Raw genomic sequence first — 22381 nt, 5'->3', positions numbered from 1 at the left:
TGGAATCAGAAGATCTGAGTTGGGATCCCAGCTCTGCTCTCACTACCTGTGTGACCTTGGGCAAGTAACTTAAACATTCTGGACATCAGTTTCTTCATCAATAGAGGGAGGGTTTTGGACTAGATGTCTAAGGGCTCTTGTAGTTCCAAATCCTAAGATGAACTTAGATGCATAACCAAAAAATGATACCAAATTTATGTCCCCTTTAAAGACCTGCATGACAGCATGGTGTAGTGCATCAGGAGTGGTCTTTGAAGACGATGAAGACCATCCCTCCCCCAGTTTAAGTTCTGTTTCTGACACATCCTAACTAGACGATAATGGAAAATGTTACTCTATATGCCACAGCCAAATCTCTAAGGTTAACACTGTGGAATTACTGCTAGTTTTGGAATCAGAAGGGTTTTAACCTGGTTTGCTACTTACTATGTGGATGATCTATGTGGGCAAATCATTCAAACACTTTGGCAATAGTTTTCTCACTTGTATTATGAGGAGGATGGGGTCAATAGCCTCGGATGGCCCTTTCTGCTAAATCTATGAGTTGTAGTGAAGTCATAGATGAAGTGCTGAGCAGCATCTGTGGAGGATGTTTCTATACTGGGAGTTTCCCATACAACTGAAATCATTATTTTGAACCAAAATAATGATTATACTAATAATTATACCCCTCTGTTGACTTTCTCCGATTTATCATATATGTCTATATCTATCTATCTCTATCTCTATCTCTATCTCTATCTCTATCTCTATCTCTATCTATCTATCTATCTATCTATCTATCTATCTATCTATCTATCTATCTATCTATCTATCTATCTATCCTGTTTGTATGTAGTTGATTACATATTGTCTCCCCCATTAGACTATAATCTCCTTGAGAGTAGGGATTATATTTAATGTTTCTTTTTATTTCTAGTGTTTAGCACAGTTTGCAGTACATAGGAGGCAAGTAATAAATTCTCTTGACTAACTGGCTGATTTATAAAGGATTACTTTAGTTGATACATATTTTTTTTTCCATTGGACTAATCCTCAAATATCCCTAAAACCATTATCTTTAAGATTATTAAACTTTTACATAAAATTTAAGTTTTCTGGTTTTCTTAGAGAGGCAATACCCTGGGAGTAATATAAATATCCTTTTCGTCTCTTCCTCTTTTCTCTAAATTCCTTTACATTTTAATTTAAATTAAGGTCTCTTGACCCCTTTTTGTGCCATGGGCCCCTTTGATATCCTGGAGAAGCCTAACCACCCTTTCTCTGAATAATGTTTTTAAATGAAAAAAAAATAGTAGTAGTGCAAAGGAAACCAATTGTATTGAAATAGTTATCAAAATATTTTTTAAAAACACAGAGCCCCCAGGATAAGTAGCTCCTTTCTGACTGATTTACCAGACAACCATAACTGCCTTTATATGTAGATGTTGTTAGCTCTTTAATACTCTAAGTTTCCTGTGAAAACAATGGCCTGTCTTTTTAATGCCAACATTCTTTTGGTATCCTTTGCTGTAAGGCAGTAAAACTTGGACTATAACTATCTCTAAAGAATTAAACATCAGCGGGGGCAGCTAAGCGGTGCAGTGGATAAAGCATCGGCCCTGTATTCAGGAGGACCTGAGTTCAAATCTGGCCTCAGACACTTGACACTTACCAGCTGTGTGACCTTGGGCAAGTCACTTAACCCTCATTGCCCTGCAAAAAACAAAAGAACATCAGCAAGAGGGCAATAGAAAGTCATATGGAGAGCATGTTTACGCATGAAAAACTTTGAAAAAAAACACAAAAATAGATGCTATCAAGAAAATGTATTATCGAGAAGAGGGGCTGGTTAAGAGGCAAGGGCTAGGGATAGTCAGAATGCTCCATTATCAAGTGAAGAAGGCCGGTTGAGTGGACCCTATGTGGCAGACTTATGGGAGGACATGGACAAGATTTAGGCAGGCATAAACAGGTTGTAAACTGCAGTGTTGATGGGAACTCCTAAATTAGTGAGCGATCACAGAATAATTTGATTTTTTATTTTTATTTTTTATTTTATTTTATTTTTTTTAGTGAGGCAATTGGGGTTAAGTGACTTGCCCAGGGTCACACAGCTAGTAAGTGTTAAGTGTCTGAGGCCAGATTTGAACTCAGGTACTCCTGACTCCAGGGCTGGTGCTCTATCCATTGTGCCACCTAGCTGCCCTGAGTAATTTGATTCTTGAGCTCCATTTGGATTATTAATATTTTAACCTTTGAGAAAAATTTATATCCCTCCCTCATCTTCCTCAACCATTATTTAGAGACAAATCAAATATTGATCTGATGAGTCTTAGTACCTGTGTGAGCTTAGCAAGTTGCTTCCCACCCTAGACCCATCTTCATCTGTAAACTGAGAGTTAGATTAGATGCTACATATTGAAGATTTGTGAAGGTTCTACTCTTAGTCATAGAAAATGTATAGGAAAGGAGGTAGAAGGTAAGGAGTGAACTATGAAGCAGGATTTTATAACTTAGAAGGCAATAAGTTGCATTAAAACCATGAGAGAATTGGGGTATCACTTTGCTACTCATCCTTACCTCTAGTAATGATTTTAGGAAAAGATTGAAAAGTGCTTAGAGCACCTTTGGGAAGATAACTGCTATGAAAATTCACACTGATAATTTTATAGTAAAACGTGTCAGTATCTTTTTGGTTAAATAATTGCTTGGATGTTTTGATTTCTCTAATTAGGATTCCATCATAGTAGAGTATCCTAATTGTAGCTTGTGAAACAATCCATGGCTTTTGTGGTTTACATGCAATATTAACAATAAACAAATAAAAACAAACATTTAAACAGGGCTTTAAGGTTTGTGAATCACATTTCCATACATATATTTCCTTTGGGACTCAAAATAGCTATGTGAAGTAGGTACACCAGGTATCATTATCTCTATTTTCCAGATGAGGAAAGAGAGGTTTTAGGAGGTTAATTGGCTTGCCTGCCGTCACAAAGTGAGTAGGTATTAAAGGCTGAATGCAAACCCAAGTCTTCCTAATGACAAATCCAGCATTCTTCCCCATATGCTATACTGTGGTGCCATTGGTCTTCTTTGAAAACGAAGGACAAACAACAACAACAACAACAACAACAACAACATCTTTCTCAGTGGCCGCAACTTTCCCTTTTCTTTTCTTTTCTTTTTTTTGTGGGGTAATGGGGGTTGGGTCACACAGCCAGTAAGTGTCAACTGTCTGAGGCCAGATTTGAACTCACATACTCCTGAATCCAGGGCCGGTGCTTTATCCACTATGCCACCTAGCTGCCCCCTAACTTTCCCTTTTCTTACTGAAAGGTATTATAAGTGCTGCTGGGTATGGACCTGCTTCCAATTAATTGAGAGTACAGAGCAAAACAATGTTTTCTTAAATATGTGTTCAAATAAAATTGAAAAAAAATCAATTTTTAAAGATTAATTTTTTGGGGGGACCAAAGATTGTTGGGTGTGTAAGAGTGTGTATGATGTGAGCTTATATTGGGAAAGTAAATGGAAAGGAAAAGTCTAGGAAATAATTTTGACCTGATTTCCTGTATAAAGACATCATATTAATAGTCTTATGGATTTAGAGCTGGGAAGGATGTTAGAGGTAATTTTGTTCAAACCCTTCATTTTGAAGGTGAAGAAAATAAAGAGAGGAAGTGACAACCCAAGATGTCTCACAGGCAATAAGTAGAAGAGGTAGATTTGAACACAGGTCTATCATGCAAAGGCATGAAAAATAGTGCTCTTATCTGTTCTTGACCATGTGCTATTCAGTATTTTTTAAAAATCTGTGATCTGTACAAAGGCATAAAAGGATAGACAAAGGATAGATATATTATGACTGCTTTGTTGTCCATAGTTATAAATAATGATAAATTAGGTTTCACAGGCTTGAAAATTTGCTACTACAAAAGAATTTTACTTTGTCTAATAAAATCCATGTTTTTAATTCTATCAGCATATGTCAGTAGCCCTTCTATTTATCATGAAAGATGACAAAATGGAAATGTGTTTTGATTAGCACCTGCCCTCTCTGTCACCCACCCCCAGAAACCCTTCCAGTTAGAAGAAAGAATTAGTCCACATTTAATCAAAGATGATATAACATCTCTGCTTACAGCAGATAGGATTTCATGTTGAAATCTCAACGCTCATTTTATTTATAAAGCAGTTGCCTGTGAAATATGCATCAACATTGGGAATCAGTAATAATAAATATAGAAATATACTTACTCATTATTATTAATTAATGGCATAATTTTTTTTTAAAATGGCTCTTCTCTTTTCTTCTGGCAAAACCAGACCCACAGAGTAGCAGCCTCCTCCAGCTGCCATTATCATTACACAGTTCCCTTTTATTGTCCATCAAACATGTATAGATTTAATGACCTGGAGAGGGATCAGTGAAATTTCTCACAGCACTACATGTTTATTAATGGGCCTCCTGTTCATTGTGATGGGATTGTGTCAGGGTTATGCCAGTTGTATTGCAGGAGGCAATTAAGGATTTCTTTCTTCCTGATAAAAAGGAAATTAAGCAGTGATCATCAGTATAGAGGATCTAGCCCTGAGTCATATTCAAAGGGGCAGAAGACAACAGAATGAGGATAGGTTTACTAGTTACAAGAATATTTTCACAATTCTGCTCTACTGTAGGACGTAATAAGAAGTAACAGCAGGGTCTGGGCAGCCTGAGGAGGAGAAGGAAGAACAAGAGATAAAGAAAGAGATGAAGGTTCTTTAGAGGTCCTAATGTTTTCTTAAGAAAAGAGGAGGGTCAGCTAGGTGGCCCAATAGATAGAGCACCAGCCCTGGATTCAGGAGGACCTGAGTTCAAATCTGGCCTCAGACACTTAACACTTACTAGCTGTGTGACCTTGGGCAAGTCACTTAACCCCAATTGCCTCACCAAAAAAAAAGAAAGAAAAAAAGAAAAGAGGATACCCTCAGAAAAAGGATATATTACTTCCCCTGAGAATGGATGAAATCTGAGAGATACAGAACTTGGAGTTCTGGATGTGGAGAAAGGAGTAGGGCTGACTCTCATACCCTCTTTGCTCTTACTTTTTCTCCATGTTTGCTGACTGCAATTCCCAGGGTAGCATGTTAGAAGCATGAGGCAGATCAGCAAGGATTGTGTTTCTTGTTATAGGAATAGAAGAATTAGTGCCTTTCAGGAACAAATCCCATCTGAAGGTGTGGGGATCACTGAAAGTGAACACTTAAGTTAGTTCAACCTTTATAAAGGGCCTACTGTGTACAAAGCCTTTTGTGGATGTGGGGGTGGGAGGAGGTATGAAAGAAACAGAATATAAGATACAAAGACATGTAGGACATGGCTTGAGTCTAGAGTATCAAGTATCAACAAGTACAAACTATTTTATCCTTTTGGGGGAGGGTTCTATGTTGGCTTTGATGAGGTCTGGAGTTAAATAGGGCCTCAAATCTTACCTCTGTCATTTTCTACCATATCTGTGACCTAGGGAAAGTCTTTCCATTTTAGTGGGTCTCAATTTCCTCATCTGCAAAGTAAGGGGTTTGATTAGATGACCTCTATGGTCACTTTCAGCTATAAATCCATGATTCTGTGATGATGAGAAGCTGATAGATTTTGATTAGTGAACAAGAGGGAGGAGGAAAATCACAGAAACAAGCAGCAAATCATGAATATTAGCATATTCAGTGGCTACTCATTTATGGAGATCCATAATATCAATTTTATACAAATGAACAATCTTGAGGACTTCAATAACCTGATGAAGAATGAAATTAGAAGAACCAGAACATTTTATACAATAACAATATTCTAAAAACAACTTTGAAACTTACTCCTTCCTTCCCTCCCTCCTCTTTCCTTTCTGTTTCCCTTCCTTCCTCCCTCTTTCCCTACTTATATCTTGCTGGTTTGAGATGATGAGGTAGATCTGGGCAAAGGCACAACCTTTCTCTGAACCATGTTACCACAAGTTCTAATTCAGATCATAGGATCTGATGGACATCAGAAGCCCATCTAGCCCAGCTCCTTGATTTTACTGATAAGGAAACTTAAGCCCATAGATGCTGTGACTTGGCCAAAGTCACACAGTTAGCAAATGTCAAATTTGATTTGCAGCCAGTTCCTCTGCCTCTAGATTCAATGTTCTTTTTCTTTTTCTTTTTTTTTGGCAGGGCAATGTGGGTTAAGTGACTTGCCCAGGGTCACACAGCTAGTAAGTGTCAAGTGTCTGAAGCTGAATTTGAACTCAGATCCTCCTGAATCCAGGGCCAATGCTTTATCCACTGCACCATATAGCTTCCCCAAATGTTCTCTCTCTCTTTTTTTTTGGTGGGGCAATGAGCGTTAAGTGACTTGCCCAGGGTCACACAGCTAGTGTCAAGTGTCTGAGGCTGGATTTGAGCTCAGGTCCTCCTGAATCCAGGGCCAGTGCTTTATCCATTGCACCATCTAGCTGCCCCTGATGTTCTCTCTTTTTTTTAAATTTTAAAGATTTTTTTTTGGGGGGGCAGGGCAATAAGGGTTAAGTGACTTGCCCAGGGTCACACAGCTAGTAAGTGTCAAGTGTCTGAGGCTGGATTTGAACTCAGGTCCTCCTGAATCCAGGTTCAGTGCTTTATCCACTGTACCACCTAGCTGCCCCCTAATGTTCTTTTAATGTACCATGTTCCATGCCACCGTCTGCATTCTAAAGCCCAAAAGGAAGAAATATCATCAGGCAGTTTTGAAAAATGTGAAACAATTCATTTTAAATTAAATCAGGAGCCGAGGAATGAGAAAAGGCTTTATTTTATAATTTTTAATGGCTAAGCCTTTGTCTAAGTCTTACAGGGATGTGTCATGATAGTGTGGAGGGGATCCTGAGTTCTCAAAGGCTATTGGGCCAGTGCATAAGCTCAAGCCAGTCTTAGCAAGCTGGAAAGGAATCAAGTTTGGGCTCATGGATAGAATGCACAACTGTTGTCCAAGAGAAGCCCAAGACAAACTCAGAGAGGTTCATTACTCAATGCTTGGCTTCTGGGGGGGGGGACTTTTGTAGTCAGAGCAACCCACAAAGATTATCCACTAAGGCATGGAGGAGGTGAAACCTGTATCTCTGGAGGAGTTCCCACACCTATAAAATAATGAATCGTTGAAGCATTGTTTAACTGTGAAATATTGGGTAAGTTGTGGAACTATACCAAACCTCACATGTGTAACAGATTTTGTGTTGTCACATCACTGAATTCAAACTGACTACTGAGTTGTGCCTACTCACTGCTGAAAGAAATTAGGGATAGGAAGGAGTGAGAGAGATATCTTCTTATAAGGTTATGGTAAGGAACATGTGTCTGAGTTTATTGAAACATAATTTCCTTCTTACTTAAGTTTCATTAAGATTGAAACATCCAATATTTGGGGAAGTAATGAAGTGGATAGAGAGCTAGCCTGGGTATAAGGAAGGGCTGAGTTCAAGTCCTATATCTGATGCTTAGCAGCTGTGTGATCCTGGAAAAGTCATTCAACCCCTCTTTGCCCAGGTTTCCTCATCTATAAAATGAAGGGGTTGGACTTGATGGCTTCTAAGGTCCTTTCTAGTTCTAAATCTATGATCTTAATGAATGTGAAGAGAAGCATCATTTTATGATGAAAATTTCCACAGTGAAAGCATGTGCAAAAACCATATATATCTGAGAACTCTTCCCTTGTCCCAAGGAAAGAAAATTTAGGGCAGTTAGGTAGTACAGTGGATAGAGTGCTGGGGCTAGAGTCTTCCTGAGTTCAAATATGACCTCAGACACTGATTGGTTGTATGACTCTGGACAAATCACTTGATTAACCTTGTTTGTCTCAGCTTCTTCAAATAAAACAAGCTGAAGAAGAAAATAGCAAACCACTCCAGTGTTTCTTCCAAGAAAACTCCAAATGGGGTCATGAAGACAGGACTGAAGAGAAAGATAATTAGCAAAAACTAACCATAGTATTACATAATCACAGATCCTCGAGTTGGAAGAGAACTCAGAGATCATCTAGCCCAAGATATTGTTGAATAAGAATCCCTTCAAATACCTTACTTGACAAGTAGTTATCCAGCCTTTTTTTAATGAAGATCTCCAATAAAGGGGAGCCGTTTATATCCCTGTGTGGTCAGTTTCCTTTTGGACAGCTCGACTTTAAGTGTGAGTATTTCCTTATATCAGCCATTGCTCCTAGACTGCCCTATAGGGCCCGAGTCTAATCTGTTTTCCATACCTGGAATGTACACTCTCTTTACTTCTGCTTCATGGCATCTCTCTCTTACTTCAGGTTTCAACTTAAGCACCACCTTCTATACGGTCCTTTCCTTATCTTTCCAACTGCAAATGTCCTTTTTCCTAAACTGCCTTGAACTGCTTCTCTTTATATGTATTCTATATATGTATATATGTATGTTATTTCTCTTGATAGAATGTAAATTCCTTGAAAGGAGGGATTGTTTTATTGTTTTTCTTTTTGATCCTGAACACCTAGCACATCTTACACAATTAATAAACGTTCTTTGATTGGGTTGATATCTCCTAAAGTACTAGAAGACAGCCTCTAGTCTCTCCCCTCTCAAATCTAAACTTCACATAGCTGCCAAAGTGATGTTCTCAAAGGACAAACCAGACTACACCACTCCCTTGCTCAATAAATTCCAGTGGCTCCCTATTACCACTCAGATCAAAAGCAAACTCATTCTGATTGGCATTTAAAGCCATTCACAACCTGCTCCCAACTCACTTTTCATTCGAATATTCTGTGATCCCCACAAATTGATTTTTTGCTGTTCCTCACACAGCATTCCACCTCCCGTCTTTGTACATTTATATGTCTGTCATTTCCTATGCCTGGAATATATCCCCTCCTCACTTGTGTCTCTTAGAATCCTAAAATTCCTTCAAAGCTTAATTTAAATTGTCATTTTCTACCTGAAGCCTTTCTTAATCCCTCTGATGTTAGTGCCCCACCCTTCACCCTAATTACATTGTTTTGTAAAATTGATCACTTGTATATATTTCCTATATTCTTCAATAAGTATTTGAGGCACTGCCCTTTTGTTAGATTGACAATTTAGGACACTAAATTTCTAAAAGGGACACTAAATAACATTTGTGGAAGGAACAGTGACAAGATCAACTTGGGAAGAAACATTGTACCTTAGATAAAAGAAAGGCTTCAGGAGATAAACAAACTCTTCTGAGGACCTTAGAGTAAACTGATAGATGTGTTGTGAGAAACAGTGTGAAAGCAGAGCACTATCCGAGGTAAAAAAAAAAAAAAAGATTGCTGTATGTGATCCTTCAGTTTATATCCATGTGACTGTTTTCAGAGTTTTAAAGCAGACAAACAATAAATTGAATAATTGCTTGAAAGTGTGGAACTGTCATATAAGGTCTGCCAGGGTAATAGCTGGATTTTTTGAATTGAATATCATAGTTTAGAGATGAATCAGTACTTACGAGGAGGCACTGATCTGAGACAATAGAAACCAAGAAATGAAGAGAAAACTAGATGAATATAGAACCAGGAAAAAAAGGACACAAGAGGAATCAGGGATAAAAGTTATAAGGTGGCAGGAGAAGTTGAGAGGGATTGAGTTGACAAGAAGTCTCTATAGTTGTTTTGGGGGGAGTTGTGTTGATTGGAAGAGGCATTGCTTTGCTGAGAGTTGATTGACTAGAGAAAGACTGAGTCAGCTGAGAGAGCTAACTGAAAGCCAGATGGGTCCATAAACTGTTGGAATATGATAGAAGAAAGCAGAATCCTTAGCTCTGTGGCCTTATTGCCTTTCAATGTCATTTATAGGCGGTGAGAGGGTAAATCTTTTAGGGGTTCCTGTGATGTCCTAAAGCAAAAGTGTCAAACTTTCAGCCAAAAGAGGAACTAGATTAAAATCTAATTGGGAAATGTTTAACAAAAATAAATAAAATACAATCCAACATTATTCTCAGGTCCTCAGAAGAGTTTGTTTATCTCCTGAAGCCTTTTTAAAAAAATCTAAGGTATCCATTATAGATAATGTTGATTTGTAGTTTTGTTGGTCAATATGTTGACTTCAGCTGTTTCTATTTGATTTTGACACCACTCTCCTAAAGGCCATTGTCTGTTTTAGCTTATGAAAAAAGGGAAGAGAAGGCAAAAGACAGTTTCAACACATGTGTCAGGCTTTACAGATTTATCCCCATAAAATTTTGTCTCAATACATTTGGGCACTACATTCTACCCCATCAAAATCTTTTTATATCTTGATCTTTCATCTGACAAGTGTCCCTCCCACTTGTGTCATGAACAAATCTGATGCTATCCAAGCCTTTATTCACTGATACAAATATTAAATGGCAGAACGTCAAATGTGGATCCCTGGGAAACTCCACTCACATTACTCCATTTGAAAGCTACTCAGAAAAATGGAGAATGTCCCCTCCTCATCGTCCCCTTCCCAGGTCCTTCCATGGCTTTTATTCCTTCTTCTTGGAACCATCAAATGTCATATTTTATGTGGTAAACACTTTAATTTTATAGTTTCTCCAAGATGCTTAATATGTTTGCCAAGAAGGTAATGAAATAGATTATCATAGAACTTTAGATCCAGAAGGGACTTGAGAGATCAAGTTCAAACCACTCAATTTATAGAAGACAGTAAGATGCTAAGGGGTTAAGTAAATTTCCAAAGTTTAAATAGTAATTAAGTGCAGATCTTGGGTTAAAAGACAGACCTACTGACTCTGAGACTAGTCCCCTCTTCACTGGACTGTGGGGCTTCCTTAGATCAATGTCAAATGATATCAGAAAGAATGGGAGCAGCCAGGTGGCACAGTGGATAGACTGCTGGGGCTGGAGACAGGAAAATCTGAGTTCAAATTTGACCTCAGATACTTACTAGCTATGTCAAATGGGCAAATCATTTAACCCTGCTTACCTCAGTTTTCTCATCTGCAAAATGAGATGGAGAAGGAAATGGCAAACCATTTCTATGTCTTTGCCAAGGAAAACCCAGATGGGGTCACAAAGAGTCAGATATGACTGAAACAGCTGAACAACAAAATACCTGAAAGAAATCATAACCTTAGGAGCTCTAAGTAGTCTTGCTAATTTTCCATTCTGGTTTTCCTCTTTTTTTTTTTTTAAGTGTGGAAAGTTAGGTTCCTATTTTATAAGGTGTAAAAAAAAAAAGATCTAGGGGAATAAAAAAAATCCTGATCTCTTTTCAGAGGATGGTCCAAACCTAAGTGAAATTGCCTGAGCAAGGTGAAAATACACTTTCATCTCTATCTTTCCCCCCTCCAACTCTACACTATGCATTTATCTGTCTCTTTTCTTCAATAACTTTTGAAAGTCTTGGCTGATTTTAACCAAATTTAATACATTATGAAGGGACTTCAAGATATCCTTAAAGTCTGATTTGTGGATCAGCCCACCAGTTTGACAAAAACTGACAGCTGATAAAACTTTTCTGAGGTATATCTTCTACAATTTTCAAAACAGATTTCAATGAAATTTAGTATACAGATTGAGGTTATAGTGATATGTGATTGCACTGAGTAAGGTTTGCAATTCGCAAAACAAGTTAATATGATTAATACTTTGTCAGAGAAGAAACTAAAGAATCTATGCCCTTTGTCTAAGATGATAAAGGCAAATCAGAAAGAAAAGGGACAACAGAATTGAAAGCTCTAGACTTTCCTAAAATTAATATAGCAATTTTCAAAAAGTGAAAGACATTACTGAGTTTACCTTGTTTGATCCCAAGGGACTTTCTGATAGATTGAACCTCTGGAAAAACTTTAGTTTCTAGAAAGCTGTGTGTGTGTGTGTGTGTGTGTGTGTGTGTGTGTGTGTGTGTGTCCTCAATCCAGGAGATCAACTTTTCTCTTCCCATCACTATTTCTCTCTCTCTCTCTCTCTCTCTCTCTCTCTCTCTCTCTCTCTCTCTCTCTCTCTCCTCTCTGGTTCAAAAAAGAAATTGACTCCACTGAGTCAAGGCAGAGAAGCTGAATTCAGATCCTATGTTGTTTTACACATTGCTGTGTGACACTGGGCAAGTTGCTTTCACTTCAGTAGCCCTCAGTTTCATCCTCTGTAAAATGAGATTAGACTATATACAACTCAATCCAATCAACATTTATCAAGTGTCTACTCCATGTCAGGCACTGTGCTAAGTGTTGGGGATACAATGAATAAAAAGAAAGACAGTCCCTACCCTCAAGGACCTTATAATCTAATGTTGTTATTTAGTCATATCAGACTCTATGACTCCATTTCGGGTTTTCTTAGCAAAGATACTAGAGTGATTTGCCATCTCCTTAAGTGACTTGCCCAGGTTCACATAGCTAGTAAGTATCTAAGATTGGATTTGAACTTAGGTCCTCTTGACTCCAGGGCTAGCACTCTAGCCACTGTACTACATAGCTGCCCTTTTCAATTTAACGTAGGGTTGGAGGTTGATGGTTGGTGGAGACAACATACAAAAGGAGGTAGGAGGGTAGGGAGGAAACCAGGAGGTATCCATTTTGTTCCATGGAGTTAAGAGTAGTCAGAGAAGCAGTTGTAGAGTGGAGGGAGTCTGAAAGTCCAGTTGCTGTAAAGGAAAGCATGGGGAGGAATTTGGTACTCCTCCCTCCAGGCTTTCAGTAAGAGGGGAGAGGTGGCTGAGGGAAGTGGTGTCAAGGCTTGAGTTAGCATTATGGTGATGAAATGAGTGATGATAAGTTTCACCTGTGAGGGGCATTTTGTTCAGAGGAAATGAAACTAGGCAGAGCAGCAGATGCAGAGTGGAGTGGCCTCTGCCTTCGCTTTGAGCTCTCAATCTATGATCCTTATTCTTACTAGATTTCCTGCACCATTTCCTGTAAATGGAAATCGAAATTCTCAACTTTTTCCTACTCTGCTGTCGTAGAACTACATAATCATCTATTAGGTTTTCTTTTTTTTTCTTTTTCTTTATTGTTACTAACTACAAGGACACACAGGCATCAAGTTACAAGGAGTCTAAGAGTAGCTAGGCCTGGTCTTTCAGAAAGGTCGACATGAAGATAGGTTTTGATCTTTCCTAGCTTCTCTCATCTTCAATGACATCTTTATTTGGGTCTCTTCAGAATCAGCGTGGTCTCAGTTCTCTGGGGTTGGATGTTCGGCCAAGTTCTCTGGTATATCCTGAGCTAAGGTAGATTGAGTTTTAGTATGTCTGCTAAAATTTTCATCCCTTTTTAGATCCTGGTCCTTCATCTTAGCTCCAGATGTAGGTCTCCTATTTGAAGAAAGGATTAACATCTGATTCTGAAATTGTCTTTGGGCTTCAGTACATCTTTCACTCACCTTGAAGCAGCCTCCACAATCCTTCCTGGAAGTATTAATGTCTCTGGCTCCTTGGTAGCTCTACCTTTACTCAATTAAGAATGAGACAAATGATTAAGACAGAAAGATAACCTAAAGATAGCATTTGGATATATGCACACACATATAGAAGATGGAAGCAAGGATAGAAAATTTAAATAAGAGTGGCATAGTCTTGTATGAGTGTCAAAAAATGTTAAAGCTCAAAATAAGCCAAGGCAAGTGATAAATTTTAAAGATAATAAAAGAGGAATTTTGTTGTTGCTGCTGTTGTTTTGCTATTATGAGGCTAAAGAAGATACAAGAAGGAAATGATTTCCTCATCAGAGAGGTGGATAGGAATGATGGAGAAAAAGAACTAACCTTTCATCATCTGAATGAAGGAATGGATTACTTTGGTGATCAGATTTGTAGATGACTCGAAGCTGGAAGAAATAACTATCAGGGGCAGTTAGGTGGTGCAGTGGATAAAGCACCAGCCCTGGATTCAGGAAGACCTGAGTTCAAATCCAGCTTCAGCCACTTGACATTTGCTAGCTGTGTCAAGTCACTTAACCCTCATTGCCCCCCAAAAACAAAACAAAAAAGAAATAACTATCAAATTGATGATAATAATGTTATCATTTATATACATAGCAGTTTTAGGTTTCAAAATGCTTTATAAATATTACTGCATTTTATCCTCACAGTTGTCAGTATGTAAGTGCTGCTACTGGCATCTATTTTTACAGATGAGGAAACTAAGGAAGTCAGTGTTTAAGTGGTTTGCCTAGCATCACACAGCTAGAAGGAGGCTGCCTTTGAACTTGGGTGTTCCTGCCTCCGAGTGCAATGCTCTATCCACTTAGCAACCTACCTCATCACAGATCCTGAGAAGCCAGAATATTGGACTGAATTATATAAAAATAAGTTCAATAGGGATAAATGTAGTGTTTTATACCAATTAAAAAAAACACCTTGACTTTCACAGTGCAAGAAGGTAAAAGTGGGGCTAGATAGCAGCTCTTCTGAAAAGGTTCATGGACTATAGACTCAGTATGGGGCAGCAGTGTGACCAGGGAGCCAAAGTCCTAACACTTAGATTACATTTATTTATTAATTTATTTACTTATTTATCTATCTATTTATCGATTGATTGCTTGATTGGGAGGACAATGGGGGTTAAGTGACTTGCCCAGGGTCACACAGTTAGTAAGTATCAAGTGTCTGAGGCCAGATTTGAACTCAGGTCCTCCTGAATCCAGAGCCGGTGCTCTATCCACTGTACCACCTAGCTGCCCTTTAGATTACATTTAAAAAGGCATAGGGTGCTGAATGAGGGTGACCATCTTCCCTTTGGCTTCTGCTCTGGTCATGTGCATACTTGGAGTATTGCCCTCAGTCTGCGTGCCACATTCTAGTAAAGACATTGGTGTTATCTAAGATAAAGGATGGAATCCTTAGCCTGACATTTAAAGGCCTCCACAATATGGCCCCTGCACCTCTTTCCCATCTTATTTGATGTTCCTCTGTTTCGTGAATTCTCCATTTCAATCAATCTGACCAGCTCATTCTTCTCTCATGAAGGATATTTGGTCTTTTACTTTGTGCCTTCATCCAGTTGGTGTCCCACATCTGGGATTCACTATCTCCTCAATTCTACCTTACACCTTCCCTTAAGAGTGAGATTTCTTAATCTTTTTTGCGTGTATCATAGACCCCCATTGATAATCTGGGAAAGCCTGTGGACTCTGAAGAATAATAATTTTAAATGGACAAAATAAAATAAGATTATAAAGGGAACCAATTATATTGAAACACAGCTATCAATACATGCATGTGTATATGTACACACATGTATAAATGTATACACATATACACATGCACATGTATGTATGTATGTGTGTGTGTGTGTGTAGGTAGGTAGGTAGGTAAATAGTTCACAGACTCCAGGTTAAGAACTGCTGTGCAGGGGCAGCTAGATGGCGCAGTGGATAAGCACCGGCCCTGGATTCAGGAGTACCTGAGTTCAAATCCGGCCTCAGACACTTACTAGCTGTGTGACCCTGGGCAAATCACTTAACCCCAATTGCCTCACCAAAAAACCCCGAAAAACCACCACAACAAAAAAGAACTGCTGTGCATAGTTCAATTGTAACTTTCTGGAAGACACATTTCCTGATCTCCCAGGTCTTTCTTCCTCTTGGAATTACTTTGTGATTTTGTATTTCCTTATGTGTGTACATGTTTTAGGTCCTCTCCACCTCCAAATCGAATGTAAGCTTCTTGGGAGGAGAAATTGTCTTGGTTTTAATCTTTATCCATAGAATCTAGGAGTAGTCTTTAAACATTTTTGTTTTTTGTAGAATTGCACAAGTATTTCCATTGCACAACAAACAGGATGGTAATGGGACTGGATACCATTTCATGCAAAGCTACTCAAGAATTAGGGATTTTTGTCTTGGAGATAGGAAGAAGGGGGGCATGCTAGTTGTCTTTAGGTTTTAGAAAAACTGTCATATTAAAGAAGGATGAGACTTGTTTCACTTACCCTAGTGGGGTCAGTGTTAGAGTTAGGGCAAAGAGCCTTCATGAATTACTTGATTAGATAAATTAATCACCTGGTGACCAATATTCTGGAATGGATCCTCTTTGAACTCTGCTGGACCAGTCCTCAGACAACAGATATAGAGTTAACTCCTGGATCTGTAATCCAAGCCTTTGTAGCTTCGCAGGATTTATGCTTTTCTGGCACACCTTATGAGAACCCAGGCTTACTTCCATCTTTTGATAAGTCATGACAGGAGGACTTTAATGGTGGTCTATATATTTAATGGAGGTATATATGTGTAACACATTATTCAAGTATGTATGAACTTGAGGTAGGGGATGGAAATTTATGTCTAAACCTTCTTGTACTTTAGAATGCCTACATATCAAAGCACGGCACTTAAAATACACACTAGTGAGTAGTAAAATTCTCAGTGTTAAACTCTCCCAAGTTAGCCTCTGCATTTTCAACTGTTTTCATAGCTTCTCTCATTCCCATATGTCAAAGGCTTATTCAGTTGGAATGGGTACAGTCTGTGGTAAAGAAAGCCTTTTATTCTATAAAACTTTTTTGGCTAAATGCCAGATAGGGCCTAGCAGCTTGAAGAAGTAGCCCCTTTGGGTTCTAAGAAGACTTTGTCAATCTTGTCCCTCTCCTCTATTTTCCTCAATCTTTTGGTCAAACTGCCTCACATTTGTACAAATGATGTTCTACTTCAGTTAATTTTAATTATTGCATTAATTACCATTCTTTTAAGAATGCCATCTGCTTTCAGATACCAAGTGTTGGGTACAAAGTTGAAGCACTGAAGTCTAGACTGAGCCATTGTCTTAGCATCCAAGCTGTTGAGCAGCCAGCAGCCAAACCATTAACATTTAGAACACCGTCCCTGACACAGTACTCTGCAGTTTGCAATACAAATGTAATCAAACCTATTAACTCCTTTATAGATCAAGTTTATTTCTTCTTCATGGAAAGCGGTTCAGGAAAAATTGCACACAGGAACAAAGGAAGGGGTAGGTGCTTAGTGGATACAGAAGGTACATTTCCCCCCCAAACTGCTTCATAAATCACCTACAACAATTTTTGTTCAGCAATAAACTCATGACCTGAAACTTTGGCTGAACACAATTTAATTTTGAGAAGGCTGAGGACAAGGGAGGGAGGCTGGGGGCAAGGGAAGGGAAGAAACACAAGGAAGGCAAGTCTGCAGGAGTGGGGGTGGGGGAAAGGTTGATTCTTAGTACAGTTCAGTATGCCCTGATCTAATAAAGTACTGTGTTTGCTTTTAACCATTGAGATTCTTGGTTGTCTTTCAGAAGGTCCTAAAATCAGTTATTTGACTCCAGCCTACCCGCTCCTTTTAATCTAAGATCTCTTCTTTATACTAAAAGGATTTCCATATGAGTAGAAGGAGCTGAATGTCATGCAAAGCCCATTGTAAGTTTGATTTGAAAAGCAATTTTGTGGTAAACTTGAGTTGAGATGAAAAGGATGAGGTCACTTAGTAGCTAGAAGGAGTAATGGAGATAGTCACAAATCATAAGTCCTAAGGAGCCAGACATATATTAGTTAAACACAACTGTGGATTTATTTAATGTTGACTGTATAGATGATTAAAACCGTGTGTGCAGATGTGTGCCAATGCTTGTGAAAGAAACCCTGGCCATTTCACAATGGAAAGGATTTAGATGCCCCGGTTATAGCCTCAAATGGCCACTAGAGGTCAGTGAAAGGTAAGGGACGTGAAGGAGTCAGCCAGAATGAAGGTGGCTTTCTTTTAAGCAAATGTGTTGAAAATGGGTTCTCATCTTTTGGAGAGGTTGTATTTGGGGAAATAACCACCAAAGTGGTATTTCTTTCCTGAATTTCTCATTCATGGTTCTCTTAGGGAGTAGAAGTAAAATAAAGAACCTCATCTTCATAGTACTAATGTGTGAAAAAAAATCTTAAAAGAGTTTAATTGTTAAATCTTGCTTTCTCCTATATTTTTATGGAAGTCGACTGAGCCCCTGGCTTAACTTTATTTTTTGGTAGTGGAAAAAAATGAAGAGATAAGCCTATTGTTTATGATCATATTTTTGGGAGAATGACTATTTTCTATAACCTCTATGACATAGGAGATAGTATGGAATGGTGGCTAGAGGGCTAGACTTAAAGTCAGTAAGACCTGGATTCTAATCTTCCCTCCAACATTTACTAACTATATGACTATGAACAAGTGGGTCACTCAAATAACATTAAAGAAGATGTGTGTATATGTATATGTGTATATATGCATATACACATACATATATCACAGGTATTTATACACATATATATCACAGGTATATATCTATCACAGGTTTGTGTGTATATATATATATATATATAAAACAGGCATATATATGTATATATATGTGTATGTATGTATGTATGTATGTATGTATGTATGTATGCATGCATACCTGAACCTTAGTTTGAGGAGTGCACTAGCAAATGCTTAACAATTGGGTCTCTAAAAACATGTAAACTTGACATGCTTTTAAGTATAATCTGCATTCTTAGCATTTCCCCAGGATTTTATTCCCTCTAAACAATCAACAAAACAATAAATCAGTTTGCTGATTTCCCAGAAATGCTTACATGCAAAATTTAATGATCAGCTCTCACATAGTAGGAGCTGGTGCCAGTGCACACTCATGTGTAAAATGAAAATAATTCCTGAATAGTATCTTATGGAGTTGTTGTGGAACTCAAATGAGATAAAGTATATACTTTGCAAACTTTAACACTTATGTAAATATAAGTTCTTATTGTATGTGTATGCTGGTGAAAAGAGCACACTTATTTAAGTCAAGAGACCCAGAATTCAGTGACAGCTCTAACACTTACTGACTTTGTGACCAGAGGCAAGACTCATTACTTTAAGTCTCAGGTTTTATCTGTAAAATAAGGATCATGATACTTGTACTACCTATGTTTTGGGAGTGTTTGCTATATATAAATATTATCATTGTTCATTTTTCATTAAATTATGGGATCACACAAAATAAATATCTATTGATGATCATTTATCAATCAAGCAATCAACACACATTTATTAAGCCCCTCCTTAAGTGCACAGAGGCTCCAATAAGATAGTTCCTGCCCTCAAGGAGGTTACATTCTAATGGGGGAAGATAATATGATCATATATAAAGATAGATAGATAGATAGATAGATAGATAGATAGATAGATAGATAGATAGAACAGTGGATCAAGAGCCATTTGATTCAATCCCTTTCTTTTATAAAGGAAGAAACTCTGGCCCCAGCAGCTTAAGTGACTTGCCTAAGGAAAGATAAGTAGTAATGTCAGAGGCAAGATTTGAATCCATTTCCTTTAACTCTGAAGCTAGTGTTCTTTCTCCTCTGCCATGCTGCCTACTTTAAAGGTAAAGGACCAGCAGACAAAGGACACTGTCACTTTAACCATAGTCAGTCTTCTTGCTTGCCTTATAGTGAAGGACTCCAGAGCATTACAAATTGATGGACATTAGTCTGGCAAGCAGTGGATTCTGGCTTTAATTCTCAAGCTGTCAGGCCGTTTCACGGTAGTGTTGTATGAGTGAAGAGATTGTATATTATTTAAACACTGACCATATAAAAATTTTCATCTAGAGAGCATAAAGTATGGTTCCATGAGTGAGGAGCCTCTGGCATGTTTCCCTGCAGCTACTGGATTCTACTCTCACCGTTTTACATATTTTGAAGTCCTTTGGAGGTGGTAGGCACGTCTCTCCTTTGTCTCCTAATCAAAATTGGAAACTTCTCTTGCCTTGAAAATCTCTCCTGGTGGGTGGTTCAACATGGTGCTTTTGAGTACATTACCCCAGTGGGAGCCACATTATCTGCTAAATAGTTCTAAAAATGTTTATGTAGGATATGAAGCACAATGCACCTCCAACTCCTGTCACCATCCTACGATGAAACTTTTGAAAATTGCAAATGCACAGACCACTTTGTGTTTTTCCACTTGATCTCTGCTGCCAACATTTTGAAAATTAAAAACCAGGTGGTTCATTTGAAATCATATTTTGATGAACTTCTTTCTAGGACCTCATTTGCCAAGTGTTAAGAATTGACTCTATGTTGACATTTAGGTTGGTGTGTGTTGAAAATGAAAATCTGGTAGATCTTCAACTCAAATTCTGTTAATGCTTCTGAGACTTTAGTTAGCCTTATCTTGCTCAGATATGTCCAGACTTAGAATCATCAAATCATAGAATTAAGCGTAAGAAGCACTAATCCTATCAGTTCCAGCTCCTTCATTTTATGAAAGACCGGAGCCTAGAGAGCTTTCCTGAAAGGAGAACAGGTTCCCACCTCATGGGAGGGGAGATGGTTCATTAAGCAGATTTTATAACCCCTTGTCTTGTGTGTTATTGGGGGGATCTTTTTTTCCTTTTTTTTTTGGTTTGGGTTGAACTAAACAGCCTTTGAGGTGTTTCCTGACTTAGTGGTCAGGTATCTTAACTTATCTGAAACAGCACCCGAGGTGGTACATATGCAATTTTTCCAAGTAAATTATTTTATGGTCTGATCCAGCCTTACAGTAGTGAAATTATAATTATCAAAGTTCCGATCACAGTACTTTCAAGACTATTCTATGTGTCACTAGGAACAGCTGGGTTTCACATCATGGCTGAGATGTCAGCGTTCTTGAGGACTGGAAGAGCCAAAGCACCATTTAGTTACAACTTGTAGTTTTCCTCCCATCTCTAACCTCACTCACTTTTCAAAAGAATAGAAAAAAGGACCAAATTTAGGCAAAGTTAGGTTACATAGTGCCTTGAAAATTTCTAAGTCTGATGAAGAAAAAGAAACAGTCAAGTCTCCAAGCCATAGAAAATAGGTTCATTGAGAGAGGGATCCTGTCTCACAATAAAGCCGGTCTCAGGTCTAGAACCCAAAAACCCTGAGCAGAGCCAGAACCTGGTATTTCTACCCTTACAGGGCTCTAAAGCATTCATACACTACTATTTTTAGACAAAACTTCTCCCATTGCACCCACAAATATTATCTCTGTTATCATAGTTGCCAAGTTACGTAGCTCATGACTTCACATTGTGGCAATAGAAAACCCATCTAAAGATCTAGAGTTGGCCATCTTAGGCCTAGTTATTCCACAATTCTGCCACTAGGTTAACTTTGAGGGTTGTTATCAAGGTTTTGCTTTACTTCTTAATCTACCAGTACTGATTGTTCCAAAGCAGCTCTAGAGTAGCTATTTTGGGAGCACTGACCTTTACCCTGATTGGTGCATCCTAACCACAGTCTTTTAAAGGTACAAGGAGAATGCTTAATGTATGAAAAGATAAAGCAGCTAAGTTGTATTCTACATGAGAGTAGTTACAGTCTATCCTGTATGAAAGGAAAGACTAATTCAAGCCTCTATCAAAGGGGTAGGGAAAAGTTCACTCACAATGGGCAAAAGTTAATGAGCCAGGGTGTTGCAGGGAAAAGAGTACTAGATTTAGAATTAGAGGACTTGGCTTCAAATATCAGCCCTACTACTACATACCTCATGATCTTGGGTGAGCCATTTCTCTTTTCTTGGCCTCAGTTTCTTCACCTGTAAAATATGGTTGTGGAGGAAGTGGATCTTTGATGCATCCTTAGGTCTCTTTTAGCTCCAAATCCTGTCACTGCTTAATGGTGAAAGAACCTAAATGCCTGAGAACATTACTTATATCTAGGTATCAAAACAATCAAGGGATACTCAGGTATCCCAGACTCAGTAGGTAGGTACTTCAAGAAAAGGACACAGATGGATGAACCCCTTTGGTAAATGCTTTGTGGGAACCATGGGATTTCAGGGAAACAAGTAATAACATATTTTAATTTTTTTGTTGAAGTCTGCTCAAGTGAAAGTGTAGGGACTTTGCATATAAACAAAATACTTGGCTGCCTTGATGGTGAGATTACAACAGCAGCAACAAACAGAAAAATAAGTATTTATTAAGTATCTACCATGTGACAGGAATTATGATAGGTGTTAGGCATACAAAGATAAGATTGAGTAGTCCCTGCCTTCGAGGAGCTTATTTTCTTGGCATAGGGGAGAGAATACGTACTCTGAAAAACAAAAACATATTTAAAATAAATTGAAGGGAATTTTCTTTGGGGGTCAGTGCTAAAATCTGGGTAGGGAAGTGGGGTAGGAATCAGAAAAGGCCTCTTAGAGGAGTTGAAACTTAAATAGAATGAATCCTTAAATAGGGTAAAGGATTTCAAAGAGTTGAGTTGAAAAGGAAGAGTATTTCTGGCATGAGGGAAAGCCTGCACATAGTTTGGGAGGTGGGAGATGGAGTGAGCTATACAGGGGACAAAAGGCAGGCAGTTGGTTTGGAATATAGAGAGCATGATGGGGAGTAATTGGAATTCATTCTGGAAATATAGATTATATCCAAATTGTGAAGGGCTTTAAATGCTCTTAAAAAATTATGCCACAGTCCATAGGAAACTGAAGTTTCTTGATCACATGTCTT

The sequence above is a fragment of the Dromiciops gliroides genome, chromosome 6 (assembly GCF_019393635.1).
Source record: "Dromiciops gliroides isolate mDroGli1 chromosome 6, mDroGli1.pri, whole genome shotgun sequence".
Classification (NCBI taxonomy): domain Eukaryota; kingdom Metazoa; phylum Chordata; class Mammalia; order Microbiotheria; family Microbiotheriidae; genus Dromiciops; species Dromiciops gliroides.
This window is presented reverse-complemented; position numbering follows the sequence as displayed.